Source organism: Panthera tigris, chromosome C2 (genome assembly GCF_018350195.1).
Source record: "Panthera tigris isolate Pti1 chromosome C2, P.tigris_Pti1_mat1.1, whole genome shotgun sequence".
NCBI classification, from domain to species: domain Eukaryota; kingdom Metazoa; phylum Chordata; class Mammalia; order Carnivora; family Felidae; genus Panthera; species Panthera tigris.
The window spans coordinates 154001965-154024838 of record NC_056668.1 but is presented as its reverse complement, the minus strand read 5'-3'; the positions used below and the strand labels follow the sequence as shown (position 1 = coordinate 154024838).

At 41.2% G+C, this 22874-nt stretch overlaps 2 long non-coding RNA genes across 3 annotated transcripts in view; one reads left to right on the top strand and one right to left on the bottom strand.

Moving 5' to 3' along the window:
- LOC122230619 overlaps positions 1 to 22874 on the top strand; it is a 262023-nt gene that overhangs the window by 40973 nt on the left and 198176 nt on the right. The gene's annotated exons all lie outside the window — the stretch shown is intronic.
- Positions 2493 to 22874, bottom strand: part of LOC122230618 — a 78834-nt gene continuing 58452 nt past the window's right edge. The window contains exons 3-5 of one of the 2 annotated variants that reach the window (XR_006207624.1): positions 9592 to 9853; positions 4196 to 4457; positions 2493 to 3797 (exon numbers count right to left, since the gene is read on the bottom strand). This is a non-coding gene — a long non-coding RNA (uncharacterized LOC122230618). The remainder of the gene's footprint in view (positions 3798 to 4195; positions 4458 to 9591; positions 9854 to 22874) is intronic. The other variant, XR_006207623.1, reaches the window with a different exon arrangement.

The following is a 22874-nucleotide window of genomic DNA, read 5'->3' as shown; positions in this document are numbered from 1 at the left end:
AGTAGTTAGTTTCTATTTGATTGTCTCTTCTGTTTTCTCTGTCTCTCTTTTCCTACCTTGTCTTCGATTAGCTGCACATTTTTTTGCAATTCAATTTTATCTTTTGTGTTGACAAATACTTCTTATTGATTTTTTCAGTGATATTCCCTAGGATTTACAATATCCATCTTTAATTAATTGGAGAATATCTTCAAATTATAACGTAGACTTGATGTGTAAAGGCCTTAACAGAAATATATTCCCAGTTACTTTCTTTTATCGTCTGGGATATTCTTGACACATATTTCGTTTTTTTCATATGCGGTAAGCATACAGCACATTGCTTTTAACTTTGCTTGACAGTGAGTTACGTATTAAATATTAAGTAACAAAAATGTGTTATTTCCCCTCATTTATTGCACTTCAATTTTTGTGTAGATTAATTTTTCTGATACCACACTCCTTTGGTCCGAATAATATTATGTAATGTATTTTTTTTGTAAAGTAGGTCTTCTGTCCATCAATGTCCTCAGTTTCGTTTGAGAAAAATATTTATTTCTACATTAGTTATGAAACAGTTTCACTGGATGCAAATTCAAGACTGACATTTTTTTTCTTTTTGGAAAAAAGAAAAAGTGATATTATTCCGTTGTTTTCTAGCTTATGTGGTTTCTGATGAGACATGTATTATACTTCATTTTTTCCCCCTAATGTAGCTTTTATCTCTGGCTGCCTTCAAGATTTTTTTAATCTTTTGATTTTAGCAGTTTGCGTGTGTGTGTGTGTGTGTGTGTGTGTGTGTGTGCGTGCGCATGCACGTGCATATTGTATTTATTCTGCTTGGATTTCTCTGAGTGTCATATCTTGGACCTCGGGTTTGGTGTCCATAGTATTTAACATTTGTTCATTTTTGAGAGACAGAGAGAGACAGAGCAGGAGCGGGGAAGGGGCAGAGAGAGGGAGACACAGAATCTGAACCAGGTTCCAGGCTCTGAGCTGTCAGCACAGAGCCTGATGCGGGGCTCGAACTCACGAGCTGCGAGATCATGACCTGAGCCAAAGTCGGACGCCCAACTGACTGAACCACCCAGGCGCCCCTGTACAGTATTTAAACATTCAGCCATTGTTTCTTCATTTCTTCACATGTTTGTTTTACACTCTTCTTTCTTCTAGTCCTGGGATCTGAATTTGCAGACATTAGACTGCCTAACACAGCTCTTGGGTGCTCTGTTCGGATTTTTTTGCTTATTTCATTCTTTTTATTTCAGTTTGAGTAATTTATAGTAACTGTCTTGAAGTTCACCGATGTTTCCTCAGCTACGATTGATGAGTTCATCAAAGGCATCCTTTATCTCTGTTACTGTTTCTCTCTTTTAACATGTCCATTTGATTTCTTATCATTTATACGTCTCTGAGGAAATCACCCATGTGATCTTGGAGGTGTGCACCTTTCCTGGTTGAGCAGAGGTTGGAAAGCCTTTTATGTGAGTAGCCAAACAGTAAATGTTTTAGGCTTTCCAGTCTGTTGATCTCCATCATAACCAACTCTCTTGTTGTAGCACCAAAACAGCCACATACAATATGTAAATGAATGTGATTGTATTTCATGAAAACTTTATGTAAGGATACTGAACTTTGAAATTCATCTAACTTTTAAATTTTTGTTCAAGTTTATTCATTCTTGAGAGAGACAGACAGACAGACGGACAGCACACGAGCCCGGGAAGGGCACAGAGACAGAGAGACACATTATGTGAAGCAGGGTCTAGGCTCTGAGCTGTCAGCACACAGCCCGACACGGGGCTCGAACTCACAAACTGCGAGATCATGACCTGGGCATAAGTCGGATGCTTAACCGACCGAGCCACACAGACAATCTCCCTCCCCCCACCCCTCCCACAAAGGGGATATTTCTTAAGACTTTAATCTTTTCTGTAAGTACCTTGTGGGATTCACGAAGAAAGAGCCTACAGGAGGGTGCAGACTCCCTAATCACTATAGCCACGAGGATTTCTCTGGTCTTTGCACGCCTTGTCTCTTAATAATTTTCCAGCCACTCTGGCTAAACTTTTCCTAGCAGTGAATGGTTTCATCAACCCCAAGTAGGACGATGGTTGCATTTTACCCTGTCGTCCTGCAGACACTTTTCACTCTGGAGCTTTTGATTGCCCTGTGACCTCAGCTCTCATAGTTACAGGAAAATTCATAAGCTCACTGTGTCTAGCTCTTCTGTTGTTGTAAAAGCAGAGGTGAGGCTCTTTCCAGCTCTGCACACCCACAAGAGTAAAATAGACATTCTCAATGTTCTTTTATCTTTAACTTTCTTTTTTTTAAGTTTATTTATTTCTTTTGAGAGAGAGAGAGAGAGAGAGGCCGAGAGAGAATCCCCAGCAGGCTCCGTGCTGTCAGCATAGAGCCCGATGGGGGGCTCGATCCCATGAACCATGAGATCATGACCTGGGCCTAAATCAAGTGTTGGGAGATAACCAACTGAGCCACCCAGTTGCCCCTTAACTTTTTTTTTCTGAGAAGATTTAGGTACAGGGTGATTCCCAAAATTAACTTAATTATAATCATTTGACATGACTTGGTCCAAAAGTGGTTTATGATAATACCTGGGTTTTATGTCCGCCTTTTTGGGCCAGGAGAGACTCTTCCTCAAGGTATCTCCTCTTTGAAGTGCGGGGGTGGGGTAAAAGAGGAGAATGAGAATGAGTAAGAAAGGGTAGTTCATTGACTCAACTTTACGAATGGGCTTTTTAGAGAAATGCAGAATCTTGATATGGTGTGGACATAAGGCCGACATTCACATTATTAAAAGCTAGAACGCTTCTGTGTCTCCTTTGTTAGCCTTTGAGTCTGGTGAGCTATGTCCTCAGTAGCTGTTCACTCTGGGGGCTCCGAGTCTAGTTATAGGTACATACAGCAAAGTAGCAAGAGCACACAATTGATGAGAACCCTTCTGTAAAGACTTAGCAGGGTCTCCGGTACATAATAAGCATTTGAGAAACAATTAGACCCATACTCATAGAATGGCAGTTGTCTCCCTGTTGTTTATCTCCTCTGTTAAATGGCTAAGTCCTTGACAAAAGGGACTGCATCTTAATTTGCCTTTGTATCCGAAATACCAAGTCAAGGCTTCGAACATAGTGAGCACTTGATAAATATTACCTCACTCCATTTAAAAAATAATAAATTATTGCCACGCTCAATTAATGTTTGTCTCCCTCTCCCTACTGAAATCTCCATGAAGACAGAGATCAGTAAATATTTTTTGTTATTCCAGTTGAGTGTCTAAATAAGGCCAATTGTAGATGCTTCATAAATACTGATTGTTGGCAATAGTCTCTTCTGACAAATTTCCTCCATTTACACATCTTTCGTATGGGCCCAAATGGTTGCTGCAGTGTTTGAGCCTGGATGGTATCTCCATCATCAACTAAAAATACTCAACTTGCATTTGGACTTTCTTGCTGTTAAAGTGGCTCTCTTCTCTGAGCAATGTATTCTTTCTTCAGACAGAATTACTTGTTACAGATCAGAGGTATATAAAGCTTCAGAATAGCTCACCCAAGAAGGAGGAACTTCGGACAAGGCTACGCAAGTCAGAATTCTCAGGAAGAAGTCATTTACAGGTTTCGAATATGCAACTATATAGTCTCATTAAATGTAATGTTGGCAGTAATCAGTTCCACTTCACTGAACTTTTCCAACAGTCCAATTTGAAAAGCTCATAAGAATAATTGATCCCCAACTCATCGGTGACAAATGTTAGAGAAGTTGAAGAACTTCGCATTTATTTTTGGTGAGTTTATAACCTAGTAGAAAGAACAAGGAGTATACCCTTGAAATGATATTACAGGCAAAGTTTCACGGAGTGCACGTAAACAAAGTTTGAACTGTATCCAGAATACCCACGTGTCTCCAGTTCTGGTAGCAGGGGCAAATTGGTGAAAACATTTTTTTTTCGTAGTATAGAAACAAAAAATACAAGCAAAAATAAAGTATAGGATATATGAAATCATTCGTGAGACTCATGGGATTTAGACTTCTTCCTTCCCTTTGATATCAGTTCAATAAATTATGCAATAGATATTTTACTTTAGAAGGAATGAAGTATGAAAGATTAATAACTGTCCGAAGGCATGACTTTCTAAATTAAGAGTATTTGGGTCAGATTAAAAGCGTGTTTCTTTTATCAAGTATCAATACTTACTCTCTGGTAAGTATTCTCCTATGTTCTTTGTGACTGTTGTCCCATTTAGTTCTTGGAAACACGATAAGTTGAAACATCTGTCGTTTTAGAGGTGAGGAGACTGAGGCAATGGAGGAGTTTGGAGGCAGGTAAGTAGGGAGCCAGGATTTTCAGTTGGCAACTGAATCTAGAGTTCATATCCCTGCCTACAGAGTCCAGGGGTTGCCCTAGCCGACTTCTGGGCCTCAGTGGGTGGTGGGAGGCAATTTCATGAGAGTGACTCCTGGAGAAACAGAAGAGATGAGAAGGCACGGAATTAACGTAAAGCTTAAAAAAGGTTAAGGACACAGACAACCCCCCGAATAACACTGAGCAAAGGCCAGTCGTGGTGATTCAGAGGGAGGAGGTGAGGGCAATCCTGTAAGATCCTCGGGTCTAACAGGTGTAGAAATTCAGGCTTTGAGTGGGGAAGGTATTTTGGAAGTTTCCACTACTCTGGAATACAGAGGTGATTCTGGAGCCCAGGTAACTCCTTGGGTTTAACTCATTGGGTTCAGGTATGTCGTGTGGGCAGGAGGCTGGCAGATTATTAAGATCAGGCGTAACAAGAAACCTTGAGACCCGGGACCAAAATTTAGGTATTAGGGCAGCGCAACTGGGAACTTTAGTTACCGCAGTCACACATCACATCATTGCAAATTTTATGTTCATTTCAAGATATTGCTTACTGTGCCAACCTAAAGTCTCTGGCAACAACCAGTGACTAACTAACTCTTTAGTTAATGCTGGGAGTATGATTTCAAAAAATACACACTCTGGAATCACAGAGCCGAAAGTAAAAATTCAGTTCGGTAAACACCGAATCTGGAGACTTACCTAAATTGCCAAGCAAGATCACTAACAAAGAAGAAAGCTAGTCGGACACTTCCGTAGATAGAATCGGATGTCTATCCTGTTTTCATTTTTGGGAGACGTTAGGGATCTTCTCACTGTAAAGCTGTATGCTTTTATGCACCGCCCTAAACCTTCCATAAAATCTGCAGGAAAAGTTAGCTTGAATCCCGTATCTGCTGTATATCATGGAACCTCATCACTACGTACCTGGCATTCTGACAGAAGCTGCAGAAAATTAGTCCCGATAGCTTAGCAATGCTTGCATTTAAGAGCCCATACCAGAGTGTTCTTCCTACCGATTCCCCTTATGTTCCAAAGGGAGAACGGTGCAATCTATTTGTGGTTGCATAAACGGCATGAAATACTACAGTAAAAGAATTCCTTGTTCCTTGCAGAACAAGCTTGAGACTAGTGTATTTTATGTAGTGAGGGAGCATAATTATTTCACCATGTGTTTGTTTACTAAAATAATTTTTATGAAGGGATAATCCCCCTATGGAACCAGCTCCTAAAGAACGTTCTTGATTCATGCCCCTTGGCAAAGCTGTCTTGCTATGTCTTCTGCATGAGGCTGTAGCTTTGCAACGAACTCCACATTTTATGATTAATTTGCAGCTGCTTGATTCAAATACTGCTGAGCTTACTAGCTTTTTTTCCCCTCTGATCAACCTGCCCCCCCCTTCTAAACCTGTCAAGTTCAAAACTATCGTGAAGGTGTAAATAATGACTGGTTGTTACATTTATTCAAGTGGAATCTTTATTTAGGAGTGAGACCACATGCCTGGCATTTCACACATTTTCACACAGATGAAACTTTCAGAGAATCTTAATTTGGGAGTACATGAGGAACCGCAGGGGCAGATGAGAAATCTTTGAAAATACATTGGGGAATAGCCATTCAATGAAGAGGGTTAAAAATGAAAAGCCCACCAACTTTAGTCCTAAAAATAAAATTATCTTTTTCTGGCTGAGGAGTGTTAGGCAAAGGCTGATGTTTGCTGAGCCTCAGTTTGCTTTAATACTTTTTTTTATAAAAGGAGGCATAACTCTCATACCTCAAATGAGGTTGTGTATTAAATTCCAAAATATTATCAAATGCTGTGTTATTATTATTGCCTTATCTTGTTCAATTATTTTCCATTGCATTTTATTCAGGTCAAAATATCACAGTGATGAACTCCTTCTATCATGTGCACAAACACGAACCCAAGATTGTTCTAGGTTCTGTAGACAGAACAGTAACCTCTGTCGCAGCTCCAATGAGGGAAATGATGAAAGAAGAATATGTCAGGTGTTGCCAAGTGCTAAAAAGAAATAAAAAGAGCAAAGCAAGGAAAGAGCCAATGATGAGGAAGGGTGTTATTTTGGTTTAGGTAGATGGAAAAGTCTTCTCTGATAAGGTAGCGTTTGAGAGTAGATCACCGATAAGTGAGGGAGTAAGTAAAGTAATGGAAGACTGTTGCAGCAGAGGGCATAGCCAGGGCAAAGGCACTGAGGCAAGAGCATGCATGCTCTGTGTGTTTCAGGAAGAACAGGAAGGTCACTGTGGGATGGTAAGCAAGGGATGGGATATGGTAAGCAAGGGGGCAACGTGATAGAAGACGAAGTCAGAAAGCAAGGAGTGGGGTAATGGAGGGCCTTGAAGGCTAAGCTAAAGGATGGAGACTTCATTCTGGGGGAGATGTGAAGCGTCGGAGGGTTTTGAGCAGAAAAGTGACATGATCGGGGCATGGTTGTTTCCATCTATTTTTTTGGAGAAGAAACTACAAGGGGGCAAGAGTGGAAACAGTTGTGAACAAAAGACCAGATGGCAGGCGATGGAAGCAGTGGAGAAGATAATGACAAGTGATCAGATTCTGAATATATTCTGCAGGGAGAGCTGACAGTTTCCGGAAAGACTGCACTGAAGGAGCATGAAGGCAAGTGCAGTCAACTTACATTGCGGCTTCTAATAATGACAGGTGATTATTTGAAAGCCATGCTCCCAGCCCACCAGCCCACACAAATGTTTGTCCCGAGATGCAAACAGAGTTTGGTTTCCTTCTGTCTGGCTTGGTTTTTATTTAATTTTTGCTCCGTTTTCACTCTGCTTTTACTTTGTTTTATTTTAGTATCTCAGCATCTCAGGAGCACAGAATTCATTACGTGTCTTTGTTTCCGGAACATCGTTATCATTAAGGCAGGCAAGCTCCATTTGACCTTATTCATCTTTGTTTTCATATTTTAGCCCCTTTCATCTGTGGATTCCTGTTTTCTCTTTTCCCTTTGCCTCTAGTGCACAGTCAAATATATCTGATATTTATCTTTGAAAAATGCGCGGTCGTGGCTGTAAGTCTATGCCTAAAGTTTTGCATAAATAACGTCATGCTGTAGATTGTGTTTTCTTATTTCTTTTTTGAAATAACACTATACTTTCGACACTTTACGTGTGTTGCTTTTTCTACTTCCGGTGCTTTGTCTTATTCTGTGCAGGTTGTGTATCAGTTCTGCTTAACTTTTCCATTTGCCTGGTTATCTAGTGTTTTTTTTAATAGCTAATGGTGCACTAAGGAATATCCTTTTACATGATTCTTTATAGTCTTAGGGGACAATTTCTCTGGGGGATGTGACCAGTAGTTACTTTTCATTTAAAGATATTTGGGGCACCTGGGTGGCTCAGTTGGTTAAGTATCCACCTCTTTATTTCAGCGCAGGTCATGAACTCATGGTGGTGAGAGCAAACCCAATGTCGGGCTCTGTGCTGGCAACATGGAGCCTGCTTGGGATTCTCTCTCTCCTTCTCTCTTTGCCCCTCCCCCACTCGTGTGCATGCTCTCTCTCTCTCTCAAAATAAATGAATAAGCCTAAAATGTTACCAATACATTCACAATGAGTCATACAGAATCAGCAGTCATTTCTCATTTACAACAGAGAACAAGGGTGCTTGGTTAATTTTTAAAGGATAAATAAGTAAGTTTATTTTTATTGATATAGAGGCAGTTTAGAAGATTATAGAACGCTTTGGCACTCAGTTTTGGAAATTTGGAATTGACACTAAGAATGCTACGTGGGTATAGAGGGAACATCTCTCGATATAATAAAGGTCATATATGACAAACCCATGGCTAACATCATACTGAGTGGTGAAGTGTTGAAAGGCCTTCCTTCTAACATTAGGAAAAGACAAGACGAGGGTCCCCACTCTCACCATTTTTCTTCAACATAGTATTGAAAGTCCTAGCAAGTAGGCAACAAACAAACAAACAAATAAAAATAAAAGAAAGAAAGAAAGAAATAAATAAAGAAAGAAAGAAAGAAAGAAAGAAATAGCAAGAGAAAGAGAGAGAGAAAGAAAGAACAAAAGAAAGAAAGAGAGAAAGAAAGAAGGAAAGAAAGAAAGAAAGAAAAAGAAAGAAAGAAAGAAAGAAAGAAAGAAAGAAAGAAAGGAAGAAAAGGCATCCAGATTGGAACGGAAGAAATAAAACTGTCACTGTTTGCAGATGTGATAATATTACATACAGAAAACCCTAAAGGCTTCACCAAAAAGCTGTTAGAAGTAATAAACGGGTTCAGTAAAGTTTCAGGATAAAAAAATCAATATATAACGATCTGTTGTGTTTCTGTGCACTGAAAACAAACCGTCAGAGAGAGAGATATAAAGACAACAATCTCATTTACAATTGCATCAGAAAGAATAAAATGCATAGGAATAAATTTAACCAAGGAGGTGAAAAACCTGTATGTCGAAAACCACAAGACATTAACGAAAGAAATTGAAGACGCAAATAAATGGAAAGGTGTTCTGTGCTCATGGATTGGAAGAATCAATATTGGACCATACTACCAAAAGCCATCTATAGATTCATTTCAATCCTTATCAAAATTCCGATAACATTTTTCAAAGAAATAGAGCAAATAATCATAAGATTTTTGTGGAATCACAACAAAACCCCAAATATCCAAAGTAATGTTGGGAAATAGGAACAAAACTGGAGACACGACACTCTCTGATTTCAAACTATACTATAATGCTATAGTAATTAAAACAGTGTGGCATCAGCATAAAAACATACACCTAGGTCAATAGAACAGAGTAGAGAGCCCAGAAATAAATCCACACTTATATGGTCAATAATTTTATGACAAAGGAGCCAAGAACACATAATGAAGAAAGGATAGTCCTTCAGTAAATGGTGCTGAGAAAACTGGACAACAGATGCAAAATAATGAAACTGGGCCACTATCTTCCAGCATATGCAAAAATTAACTCCGAATGAGTTAGACTTGAATGTAAGACCTGAAAACATAAAAATTCTAGAAGCAAACGTAGCCACTAAATTCCTTGACATAGGAACTTGGCAATTATCTTTTTTTTTTGGCAATTATCTTTTTAATAGGACACCAAAAGAAAAGAAAAGTGGGACGACACATATCGTCAATATTTACACGCACGAGAACCGGATTCAGACTTCTTTTTTCAGTAACAAAGAGGTCCCCTTAACAATATGTTCATTATGCTACCCATGTCCGGTCTTCAGACTCACCATGTTTCTGCATAGCTTGGAATTTGCTCCCAAAGTAAATGGCAGTTGAGCCTTGCGAGGTTGCCCTGTGCGTGTGTTTGCTCACAGAGAGAGCGGGCGACGGGCTACTTGTATGCAGTCCAAATCCTCCATAACTCTGAGTGCCCTTCTACATGGGCCACAAAGAGGCAAAGGCTGAGATTCTCCAGGATACCAGCAAATGATCAAGATGACTAGTACTGCTGGGTGTACTACTCTTCTCCTCCCATGTTGGTGATACACACTGTCAAGAGAAAATGAAACGATGGCGGTTGATGATAAAGATGGGGGGAAGACAGAAATGCAAATGCTGAGCCAGCAGAAGAAGAGTCGGTCAAGGAATCCCTGAGGAAGGGCAGAGTCTTTCGCTTCAGATCTCCCAGCCAAAGGAAAACGTGTGCATGGCATGAACATTCGGACACACTGATCAGTTAACTGTCAGGATTCTGATGTAACGTCTTTCTGAAACTTGGAATAAAAATACTGAAATGCTAAAATTTACTCTCATGTTTTAATGAGGTAGCGGCTGGTTTCAGCTGAACAGAATTAACTACATCCAGATTAGCTGGGTTGTTACAGAGTGATGGGGAACCCAACGGTCCTCAGGAGGATGCATTCTGGAGACGACCTGATTTACGTTTTAGCTGTGTCACTGGTACCATGTGCTTGGACAAATTCCTTAACCTTTTCATGCCTCTGTTTCCTCATCTATTTAGGTAGATAATTATACCTGCCTTGGATTTTATGAGAATGTAATGATGTACGTCCAATGACAGCTTCCCAAACATCACTAATATGATCAACTGATGAGCCAAAACTAAGTTTATTGATCATGTTGAAAGAGAGAACAGCACCTCCATGGAGGTGGGGTAGTATCTCATCATATATGGAGAACTTGAAGTCTGGTTGAAGGCAGGAGCTTAGTCAACTTTGGGTGTGGGTCACAATAACACCGTTTAAGATGGGTGGAAACAGCCAGTTCAGGGTTCTGAGACAGAAACTGTCCATTGAAGCTTCTTATCGAAAAGTGGATGGATTGTTCTGGAATATCGTGTAAGGAACAATCAAGTTACTGGTCTGGGGAAGAGTATGCTGAAATGGTAAAGTTGTGCTACCGCAGACAGTAAGCTCTGTGTGTGTGTGTGTGTGTGTGTACATACGTGCGCGTTAGGGGCATTGTTTAGATGGTTCCAGTTTTTAGTTAGTGTGTATAAAGTGCTAATTTCTTTGTCTAGCATAGAGTAAGAACTCAAAAAATATCGATTCAGATTTTTCTATGATAATATTTCTACTGCTCTGGGAAAATCTTATGAAATGTAGAACCGACTAAGCTAAGGCTGCTATATACTCAGTTTTATCCGTATCATCAATAAAGTGTGTGACATGTGTCTGGGAACGTGGGAAGGAGATGAAGGGCACTAGAGTAGGAACCAGGAAAACTGATTCTAGTCCCATCTTTACTACTAATCATTTGGGGGACCATAAACAACGCATTCGCTTTTTTTCTAAATCCGGTCTGTCCTCCCAATAAGGGTGGGGGTAATACCAGTAACTCTATGCTGATGGAGTTTGATTGGATGATGTCAAAGCCCTGGCCATTTCTAAAAGTCTAAGAAATATTGTTTTGATTCGTGTGCTATTAACATGAGGACTCACCAGGCTGAAAATGACTAAGAAGTGTAAAGAAATAAAACACTGAGTGGGACACATTTTCTGGTGTGTGAAGCCTCCAAACAGTAGAAAGTGTTGGCTGGCCTTCTAGTCATAAGGGTACCACTTAATGTAAAGGGGACAAACCGGAAATGCCCTCCGCCTGGTTCATATTGGTTGAAGTTAGAAGGTAGACCTCTATTGCTAATAAAAGCAATCTAATTTATGAAGAATACTTGTTAGATGGAATTTACTTAAGCTGATTAGTTATTTCTTTAGAGTTTAAAAAATGTTTCATAAATAAGAATTCATTTGCTTATGTACATTCCATAAAAGCATTTTATCCATTCAAATGATCTATTGAATGTGTACCTTGTACCATGTACCTCGTAACTAACACAAAGTCCGTGCCTTGAATGTATGTATGTTTAGTTGAGAAAATAGACAAAGAACAAAAATAAATGGATTAATGTGTATTATAATTTCTGATAAATATTAGTGCTAAGAAGAAAAATTAAATACAGGTCTTATAAAGCAGGTTTAGAAAGGCTGAGGGCAAGGGACCATTTTAGTTTGTAAGATAGACTCCCTTTTCTAAATAGGCAATATTTGAACATCAATCTAGTAAAGTAAGCACATGTGTGAAAATCACTCCCAGAGTGAACTACATGTAAAGAAAATCTGGAAAAATATACTTGGCACATTCAAGAAAAATGGGGAAATTGGACACGAGGGGTTTGGGCGGAGTGACGGAGGTAGAACAGAGGGCAGGTAACCAGGATCCGGGTCATGGAGGGACACTGAGGAAAAGGAGAAAAGATTGTAATCCAAGACTATTAGGGAATGTCATCTGGAGGCTTTAACCAGGAGTGCAAGGTAATCGATAATCAGTTTTAAAACGGTCATTCCGATGACATGGAAAACAGATCCTAAGAAGGAGAAACACAGGCTTAGGAGGTCAGTTAGGCCCTGTTGGACCCGCAGGGTAGAAATAGAGGGTTGGACAAGGTGAGGGGGTGGGGACGGGGAGAAGTGATCAGGTTTGGGCATCTGTTGGAAATAGACGAATGGAAGCTGCTACTGGGGGGAATAAGAGAAGTCTCGCACCACGTGAGGCTTCGGGTTGAGCAGCCAATTGAAGGGTGCTTGCACTGATTTTCATGTAGGACCAAGGGAAGGACTAAGGAAGTCTTTGGAGCAACACAAGGTGAAATTTGTACAACCTTTTTCTTTTTCTTTGTGTCTGCTCTACCCTGCCAGGATCTGGTTGTATGCTTGGCCTCAAGAGGTTATTTTGGTTAATTACGAAGGCGATTCTGCTCCACAATTATCTCCTTAAAGTCTCTCTCTCTCTCTCTCTCTCTCTCTCTCCACATACACACACACACACACACACACACACACACACATATCTATATACACACATATAGATATGTATCTATATATCGCTATATATCTATATTGATATATCGATATATCTATAAATCAGTATCCCCCCCTTATATCTTTCAGGGGTGAGAAAGGAAACAATAAGGAGAAAGTGGGAAAATCTAAATATATGAAGATACATATGTATCTGCCTCACAGTTTTTCCTGAAACAAGTCCGAGTACGATCCACCAAAAGCAAAGTTTTGTCATCCACTTTGCCATAGCAACGCAAAAATGCCAGTTTCAAACTATCATATATTCCGTTTTGAACTGCTACCAAAAAGTAGAAAATGTTCCTTTGGTTGCAAAATTTTTTTTTATTTCTAATGTGGACAAAATACCTTCACATTTAGTAGCACCAGGACATGGAAATATTTAGAAACAATTCTAATTCAGAATGCCTGGTAGAGTATACTCAATAAACGTTCATTGTCTTCCTTTGCACCTTCCTTCGTTCAAAACACAAAGTCAGGTGTTAGAATACGGCTTCTTCCGTTCATGTCTTCACTGTCCCTTGCTAGTTGGGTGTTTGCTGACTATCTGAAGGGACTGTCAGGCAACTCACATGAGTCTGTCTTGGCCTCCCAGTATAGCCGATGATGGCCTTGTACAGATAGGAGCGACCCCTGACCTTAAAAGGAGACGGAACTATGGTGACCTTCTGGGAAAGCTCAAAGAGTTGAAGATTTGAAGCTTTCTGTTGCACCTGGGACTTCTAAAGTTGTTTCAAACGAGTCTGTATGTCTAGAAAGAAGTGTGTCAAATGTACTGCTGAGGTCCTTCAACCAAAGAAAGTCGGAAGTGCGAAGGGGAAAACAAAATGTTTGCTTTCAGTATTTAGTCCGTTAAAAAAAATCGTGTCTCTATTAACGTTCCCCAATAGGGTCATTTTACAGCTGATCGGCAAGTTCATCCAGAAAAAAATATATACATATTTTTAAACACAACCAATCCTGTGCCTTATTTGTGCTGTGGAAGAAGATTTAAGAGTGTCTCTTCTCACTAACCATAAACTTCTCCATGAAGCAGGAACACATCTAGAGACTCTAAAAGAAAAGAGTGCAAGAGCTCAGAAGGTACTTCCAAAATGTAAATTTGTCCAAAGAATTTTGTGCTAAGGATTACTATTTTTTTTTGTATCTGTTTTGGTTTTCTTTTCATAAAATTCGGGGTAGCGACTTTTCCTTCTCTTGCCTACCTCCCGCAAAAAGACAGAGAAAGAGAAAAAGACAAATATGGCTCTCAGAGATACAAACTTCTTTTTCCAAAAAAATGTAAAAAAACCACAAGCTACCGGGTGAAGACAAGAGATCATAAATCAGATGGCCTCAAAGTAGTTCATATTTCAGGAAGCAGCAGGAAGCAGTCACGGAGATACCAGCCTAGTGAGCCACCACGTCCCCGAGCTCTTGTACATTTATTCCTTCTGCCGCGAAATCTACAACATGACTTTGACATTTTCTGAGTAATTTCTCAAAACTATTCATAGGGGAAGGGAAGGAAAAATAAGATAAAAGAGGGAGGGAGGCAAACCATAAGAGACTATAGAGAACAAACTGAGGGTTGCTGGCTGGGTGTCGGGTGGGGGGTGGGCTAAATGGGTGATGGGCGGGGGGGAGGGGTGGGCTAAATGGGTGATGGGCGTTAAGGCGGGCACTTGTGGGGATGAGCACTGGGTGTTGTATGTAAACAGTGAACCACTAAATTCTGCTCTTGAAATCATTATTACACTATATGTTAACTACCTTGGATATAAAATTAAAAACCTAAACAAAACCTTTCAGTATGATGTAGGAAAATAGCTCTTCAAACACACTCTTGTGAGGACTTGTGTAAAGAATTTTCAGTTACATTATTCAAATTATTCTTGTCAGGTACTAGCTCAGGTTTGGAATAAGTTCGCCAGGTCTGTGTAATTTTTGCTAAGTGCAGAACTTATTTCTATATATGTTCTAGCTAAATGTTTTCATTAAAGAAAAACAAGTCTTTGAATGTTTACAAAATTCTCCCACTAGCCACTAGATAAAGTATCTTTGTGAGAGCTCAGAACACATACCATCAAAAAACAATTTAGAGGGGTGCCTGGGTGGCTCAGCTGGTTAAGTGTCTGACTTCGGCTCAGGTCTTGATCTTGTGGTTCACGAGGTTGAGCCCCACATCGGGCTCTGTGCCGACAGCTCAGAGCCTGGAGCCTGCTTCAGATTCTGTGTCTCCCTCTCTCTCTGCCCCTCCCCTGCTCATACTCTGTCTCGCTCTTTCAAAAATAAATAAACATTAAACATTTTTTTTAAAAAAAATTAGAAATCTCCTGTGGAAAAAATTGTCTTCCTGAAGTCTTTATTATAAAATATTTAAAAATTTTAGAATTTGAGCTTGTCACCTACTTTTCTTAAGTAATTTCAATATACTCTGAATTATTCTCGGTACTGACTTATATAAATAAAGGAGATGAAATTTTCCTTTAAGGTACCCACAGCCAGGTGGATAATGAGAGAATATTATTGGCAACATTTGCCAATGTGGTAAATACGCTAAATATTTAGACCTTTTCAAACGATTCAGAAGATCAAGTATGGCCCTAATTCAACAAGAGTAAAGGGGTGTTTGAGGAGTGCCTGTTGTGATAGGGACCTTTGCAAACAATGACAATCCCCCGGGAAAGTGGCACACCTTCAAATCCATGTTAGCAAGACATAGCCCATCAGAATACCGGGGTGTTTACATCAATACAGGTCCCCCGGGGACCTCCACAGGACCGAATATGTATCTTTAGTTCAATACAGGTGTTTACAAATGCAACAGATACGTTGATTTGAACTTGCATATCAAACAAGACCTTTTTGATTTTCCAATAGTTAACCATACAGATCCTGAGGATGTATTACAGCATATATCCGCCCTGAATAGCGACTACTCTTCATTAAATTATCTGAGAGACCTGGGCAACTGTGTCTCTTTCCTCATCATGGTTCCATCTTTGCTCCTTCCGACTTGTCTCATCTTGTCTTAGGTGGGATTCCTCAGATGCGGGCTCTGGCTCCCGTAACTTATTGTGGGAGTGCCCCCAGGGGCAGCAGAGGTGAGCGAGGCAGGGTGGGGCAAGAGAAGGAGCTTCCTGAGGACTAGGTGTCCTGGTCCTAGGAGCTCAGAAGCATGAACTGTTGCACTCTGATCCCCCCGGCCCACTCCCTCATTGTCAGGAGCTACCCCTTGGGAGGCGATAAGGAGTCAGCTGTTGAGTAGCTTCTGTTGACCCAGGAGAATTTTCTGGGCAAGGGGGCAGCCTGGAGATGGACGCAACAGTCTGGTAAAGGGGATCTGGGCAGTGCACCAGGAGGGCCTGCCACGGTCTGCCACTTGCATCAGCCATGGCCAAGCAGAAAGCCTGCTCACATCAGGCAAAACCGGAACTTCCGAACATTTAGGGCTCCAAGCTGTGCAAAGCAGAAACAGAAGGTAGCTCGTGCTTGGGAAAATCCTCCAACCGCCCTAAAATGTCTGGGAAACATGACCACTGCTGAGGCAGGAAGGAGCATAGACCCTCCGTTACGTGTACTGGCAAAGAAAACAAGTGTTACCTCAGCTGAATACTTCGAGGAAAACTCCTATATTTCACACATTCTTTCCTTGGCGATTACCAACTTTCATATAAAAAAAAAAAAACCCACAGCCTTCCTGGATTTAGTAATTTGAACTAAAAGATGTTCTTTTGCCAAATTATAATAATACTTGATCTATATTGGGTACTTAGAAGATTCTGGAGCAATATCTCACTCGAGCAATATCTGGGCATTGACTCCTTTTATCGTCCGTTCAGCTGAATTCAATTTAAAGTTGGTAATTTAATTATCATCTGCAGTTTTCCCATGAAGAAACTGAGGCAAGGGAATATTAATCAGCTTTCTGAAAGTCACCCGGCTGGAGGTAATAATCTGAACCCAAAGCAGCCACGCTGAAACTTTAATATGCACCTGAATTGCCTGGGATCTTATTACGAGGCAGATTCTGATTTAGTAGATCTGGAATAGCATTGGACCTCGTTTTTACGGAGAGGAGTCTAGAACGTTATATCATGCTGCTTTCTGAAAATACTTCTTATGAGAGTGTGCCCAGCGGATCTGTATTTAGTTGTTTCATGCTTCCTGTAAACAAGGGAATTTTATTTTGTCTCAAAATCCCTCACACTTGTCATGATGCGATGCTGCGAGTGTTTGTGATTGACCTAAAAATTGTTATTGTTGGTCAGCCCTACATTTTAGGATGAACGAAGTATCCTTAAGCAGTTAAACACCTTCACCAACAGGCTGAATTCACGAGCCGTCGCTGATCCCGTATTTGGCTGCCGGAGACAGGTCGTAATCCTCCAGAAGATATCTCACTTGTGGTCTTCAAGAGCTCAGCTTGAAAGGAGATCGTTGCTTGGCTGCTTCTGGCTTCCTCTTCCTCTCATCCCAGAGAGGCCACTGCAAGGAAAGGGCAAATGCCTTCTATTCACAACTGTATCAGCAGAGCAAGGAGCCGCCATGCATTGGGCTGGAGGTGGTTATGATATGGAGGCTCCTCTCTGTTTCGTCTCATTCTGGGCATCACGGAAACAACAACAACAACCACAACAGCCCTCCAATGTGATGTAATTGCTCAAACTACGTTAGGGATGTCGAGACGTGCATGGCAGTTAATTCAACAACTCATTGCCATGTGTCTACGTGTGCCAGGCCATGTGCCGGAAGCTGGAGCTCGGCTAATAAACAAGGCCACAGTGCCCAACAGTGTCTGGTGACGAGGTCAGCTTTAGCTTTGGTGGTGGAGAATGTTCCCAGTATTCCCAGGTCTAATGCCTTGGTTGGCCAATTACAGAAGCGTAGGGAAGGGAGTCCTTGCTCAGCCCCCAGCTACATCCTTAATTCTGGCCAGCTTTGTGTCACCATCAGTATTAGCCTGGATCCTAGAGTGGCCATAGACAAACAGACATCATCAAGAGAGGTTTTCTGCTGGATGAAGAATGAAGAAAAAACCTGCAAGTCAGTGCGGAGCCGGCTGCACATCGCCTGTCTCCCTCTCTCTCTCTGCCTATGCGAGTTCAGTGTGGAATAGTGATGACAGCTTTGGACTTGGCCTCCCAAGCTTTGAGTTAGGCTCTACCAAGCTGATGGGGTCTGCTGCTTACCTGACTTCTAGCAGCCCCATCCAGTCGGCTCTCTGAGAGGCCAAAAAGCACATGGACTCCCAGGTGTCGATTACAACCCATGTAAGTCTGTGAGTCTTACATACAAGTGAGGTTTTTCTCCGGGGTTGAGATCGTGGAATTTCGTTCAGTTTCTAATTTAACTACCCCCCCCACCCGCCCCTTCCCCAACACACACACTGTTTCCAGCAGGAGCTATAGAGATACTGATTAAGCAGCAATTAAACATCCTTACACTGTCATTATCTCTCCTTAAGTAGCCACTTCAGCCATGAGGAGAGCATTAACTAAATCAGAATTTAATTTTCCAAGGGGGTAGGTAGGCTTTCAATTTCCCTGATTCTGGGTTTGTCAAAAGGAGCACAGAGTCTTTTGTTTATCCTAAGAGACTCTTCAGATTGAATTTTGCATTCATGGGGATGGAGTTTCTGTCTTTAGATCACAATATTTGCAAAATATATTTCCATCCAAAATAAAGCTGTCTCTGCAGGGAAGAAACCACATCTTGAACGGTCTATTAATGCTCTGTCAGGTCAGCATTGATTGGGCAAGCAGGTGGCCCACTGATCAGCAGTGACTCTGCCGAGGCCCATGACCTTCTCAGGATGGCTTCCATTTGTTCCTTAACCCACTGCGAATTCTGCGCTCAGATATCTAAGACCTTCTGCAGACGTCTCTAGAGAGATATCTCAGTTGTCTCTGTTCTTCTCTAGAATGTCTCCATTCTAGTTATTGCTTCGTGCTGCTCCCAAACTGGTCTTCTTTCTCAGGATGTTTAATAGTTCAACGCAGGAAGGTTGTTGCTAATGCTAGAATCCACCTTCCACAGGCTGCGGCAATGTGGGAGCCTGAGATATTCTAGAAGGAAAATAGAGGGCAGTTTGATTTGCAGAATCTGATGTGATGTGATTCTGTGGTATGGTTTCAGCTACCATTCCAATTCGCCTTGTGCCTCTGATCGACTTGCCAGCCACCATCATCTTGTCCCATGATATTTTTTGCCCTTGTCACCGACCAAGATGGTGCCCACAGTAGGGTCTCTGTAGACTTTGTTGTCACTACTTGCTTGTTCTTTATTCTGAACGTCCCACATCTGGCGTGTTCTTTTTGTTCAAATATCAGCTCAATGGCATCTTAGGGACACTTTCTGAGTTTCCAGTGAAAGTTTCCACCTAGTGACTCCATTTTTTTTTGGTATGTTTTGCGTGAGTAACTTTTAATTTTACTTTTATATTTTGATTTTCACACCAAAAAAAACCAAACAATTCTCATCCTGGATTCACTATCCACCCTTGTTTTCTTCTGTAATAATTTCAGCATTAGTCTAGGACAAGGGGTTTTCTGGGCTTAGTGGCAGACTTCAAACAGACCTTGAAGAAGTCATATGTTATTCCAAATGCTTTTGGTAATTGAAGAAGGTGGGAGGTTCCTCCCCAACCACCATCACCGCTAAGGAAGCCTGGATCCTCAAAGACCAGACTTTCATGTTCAGAAAAACTACATTGCTTACAGCCAACATTATGTTTTAAAGAGTATGACCTGAGGGGTGCCTGCGTGGCTCAGTCGGTTAAGCGTCAGACTCGATTTCAACTCAGGTCATTATCTCATGGTGTGCGAGTTTGAGCCCCACATTGGGCTCTCTCTCTCCTTTCTCCTTGTCCTCCGCCTCCTCTCTAAATAAATAAATAAACTTAAAAAAAGAAGTATGACCTGAAAGAGCCTCAGAGAACTGACCAAATGGTGTCCGAGAAAACTTAGATTAATTATCTTGGTCACTGGGACGATCTCCATTGAGTTCCTACAAGTGATTAGAGCCCTGAGGTTGGTATTAAGCGTTCCCCAGGGCCGTATCCAAGTCACATCCTGAGATCATTGGGAAAAGCTTCTAAAGACCTTCCATTATGTGCGTCAACACAATTCGGCAAGCACTCGTTACATGTGCGGTGTCTTCTTTGTGGGGTAATACCAACAGGAAGAAGACTTAGGCTCTGCTTCAAAAAGTTCACAGGCTAGTGCAGGAGACAGACACAGAGATTTATGACTGGGAGCATCAGGTACAAGAACAAGAATTGCAGAACAAGAATTGTAACCAAAGAACCAAGGGAAGACAGACAAAGAAGAGATGAATCCCAGATGGTGCATCTGGCAGGTACCACACTGTTCATCATCTGATATATTTAGGGAAAGTGGCTTAAAATAAATGTCACTCATGTGCCAGAGTTGGAGAGGTTGTCGGTCTCTAATTCAGCATTTCCAATACTCAGAGCTTCTGATGAGCTTAGCATTCTTGACATTAGGCTAAGAATAGCACAAGGCAGGCAATGGTGCCTGAGATCAGCACTCCAATCCCGTTGCCAGAGAGCAGGGAAGGAATGAAACACTCCAGGCCGTCCTCGGAAACTGGTGATTCCAGACCCCTTCATTCGAGAAGCTGTTTACAATTGCCATCTGTAAGACAACACTTTTATATCCTTCAACACATTTGGAAAAAGTGGGCTGTGTCCAAATTTAGCATAGTCTCCCTCCACATGCTTCTCAGCTGTAATTTCCAAAGTCCCAAAGTATTGAAGAACTATGCTACTAAGCTAATTTTGCTGTTCCAGCATATAATCTTTCCTCAAGGAAAGTATTGAAAGCACTTCCTACGTGAATAGCCCACATGAAGGTGTTTGCCTTCATGCCATCTCATGACTTGCTTTTATCAAGGGCAAATCTTCAGAAGTAGTCTAATTCTTTTTTTAAAAAAATTTTTTGGATGTTTTTTAATTTATTTTTGAGACAGACAGAAAGCACAAGCTGATGAGGGGCAGAGGGAGAGGGAGACACAGAATCCGAAGCAGGCTCCAGGCTCTGAGCTGTCAGCCCAGAGCCCGACTTGGGGCCTGAACACACGAACGGCGAGATCATGCCGCGAGATGAGGCGAAGTTGGACGCCCAACCGACTGAGCCCCCCACCCCCCCGGGAGCCCCCTAGTATAATTCTTTATAGCAATTTTTGGATGCTTGTCCTTGATCCACGTGGGTATTGTGCCTTTATTTCCCCAACTATGTTATGAGCTTGGAATCCAGACAAGTGACTTTGGGTGACAGTTACCTGAGAATTATTTCCTCTCTAATTAGTCACTTTCCTCTACATATGTATCCCTTAGTAGACAGGCAGTGCAGAAGTCCAAGATGTCCAATGGTGGCGTCCAAAAGTGTTCCCGCTGTCTAAAGATAGCAACAACTCACTCACCATGCGTATCTCTAGGGAGAAAGGAAAACAGCGCAAACTTGTGTATCTCACAGGAGAAACTTGGGAGAATAAAATGATCGTTTGTATCAGCAAGTCCAATGAACTTTTGTTGACGATTCTTTCTCACGTGTTGAGAGTTTGGTTAACAGCCTTGAATGGGATGTTGAATCTTGTTGTGATATCCCCAGATGTCAGGAGCATCTAGCATTTTAGGACCTGCTGCAACCTAGTTTTCATTACCATGCCTGTCTTCCCTAAAGGGATATAATGTCGTTATCTTAAGAGGAGCACAGCACTCAGGCCTGTTTGTTATGTCACCAGGGGTGTTTGGGGTTCTGTAGTGATCGAGTCTTCTATGAACGCAGAAAGGCAGAACACTGTGTATTTAGTTGATCTGGGAGAATAATTGGGACAATATTGAGCCCGGTCCCCTCTTTCATTTAGGTGCCCTGTGAACCTTCACCAACAGTGGTTAAAGCCACAGTCAAAGCAAGAGGACACAAGGCCCTTGGTAATCTCCTCCTAATCTACCTTTCCAGCTCTAATCTACTAGAGGACCGAGATGCACATTCTCCCCGATCTTGCCTTAAGGAACATTTTCCATTACACATTTAAGCCATGTTCTTTGATTCTTCAGCAATTTTTGTTCATGTTCTTTCTCCATTTTGAATAAGTTTCACCCTTTCTTTTGTTTTCTTTCTTCCAAATATAGTTCCTTTGACATCTCGGTAAAGCTTTCCTCTAATAACACCCAAGCATTTGGGGGCACCTGGATGACTCAGTCGGTTAAGCTTCCCACTTCGACTCAGATCATGAACTCGCTTTCGTGAGTTTGAGCCCCACGTTGGGCTCTGCGCTGACAGCTCAGAACCTGGAGCCTGCTTCAGATTCTGTCTCCCTCTCTCTTTGCCCCTCCTCTGCTCACGCTCTTTCTCCCTCAAAAATAAAGATTAAAAAAATAAAAATTAAAAAAAAAACCCACCAGGCATTTTGACTTTACTCCAGCAGCCCTTGACTCAAACTACTGTCGTAACACATACCTTGAGAAATTCGAAATTCGAAATTCGAAATTCGAAATTCCTTACATATTGTCTTCTTTGTCCCCTTGCTTGTAGCATCCAAATCTCATATATTTCGTATTTTTAAACCTCACAAAAATAACTAGCATCCAGTAGAACTAACAATAATTCACTATTAATTCACCTAAAAATTATTTTTAAGAAAAATATGACCTGTTATGAAAAAATAATTATTGGTATCAAAGTGAATACCATTTAGTAAATTTGCTCTATCTGCCTATATGCATATCTAATCAACATAACAGTGATCTAGATAAATGATTTTCATGGTAAAAAGGTAGGCAATTCAAACAACAAGTGCTATTTCCAACCATTAATAAAATTATTTAGTCCTACAGTTGGATCAGTACCTTAGAGACTGCACAGACTGATCTCCATGTCTTTCAAAAAAGAGATTCAGGGGGGTAAAATGGTGTATGAGCTCAAGAAAGTTTATGATCTTGATTACCAGTTGAATGCCAACAATTAAAAAACAGCTGTGGTTTTAGCAGTAACTTTTTTTTTTTTAAATATAATTTATTGTCAGGTTGGCCACCATACAGCGTATATAGTATGCTCCTGGTTTTGGAGGTAGTTTCCCATGGTTCATCGCATACATACGGCACCCAGTGCTCATCGTAACAAGTGCCCTCCTCAATGCCCGTCACCCATTTTCCCCTCTCCCCCCACCATCAGCCCTCAGTTTGT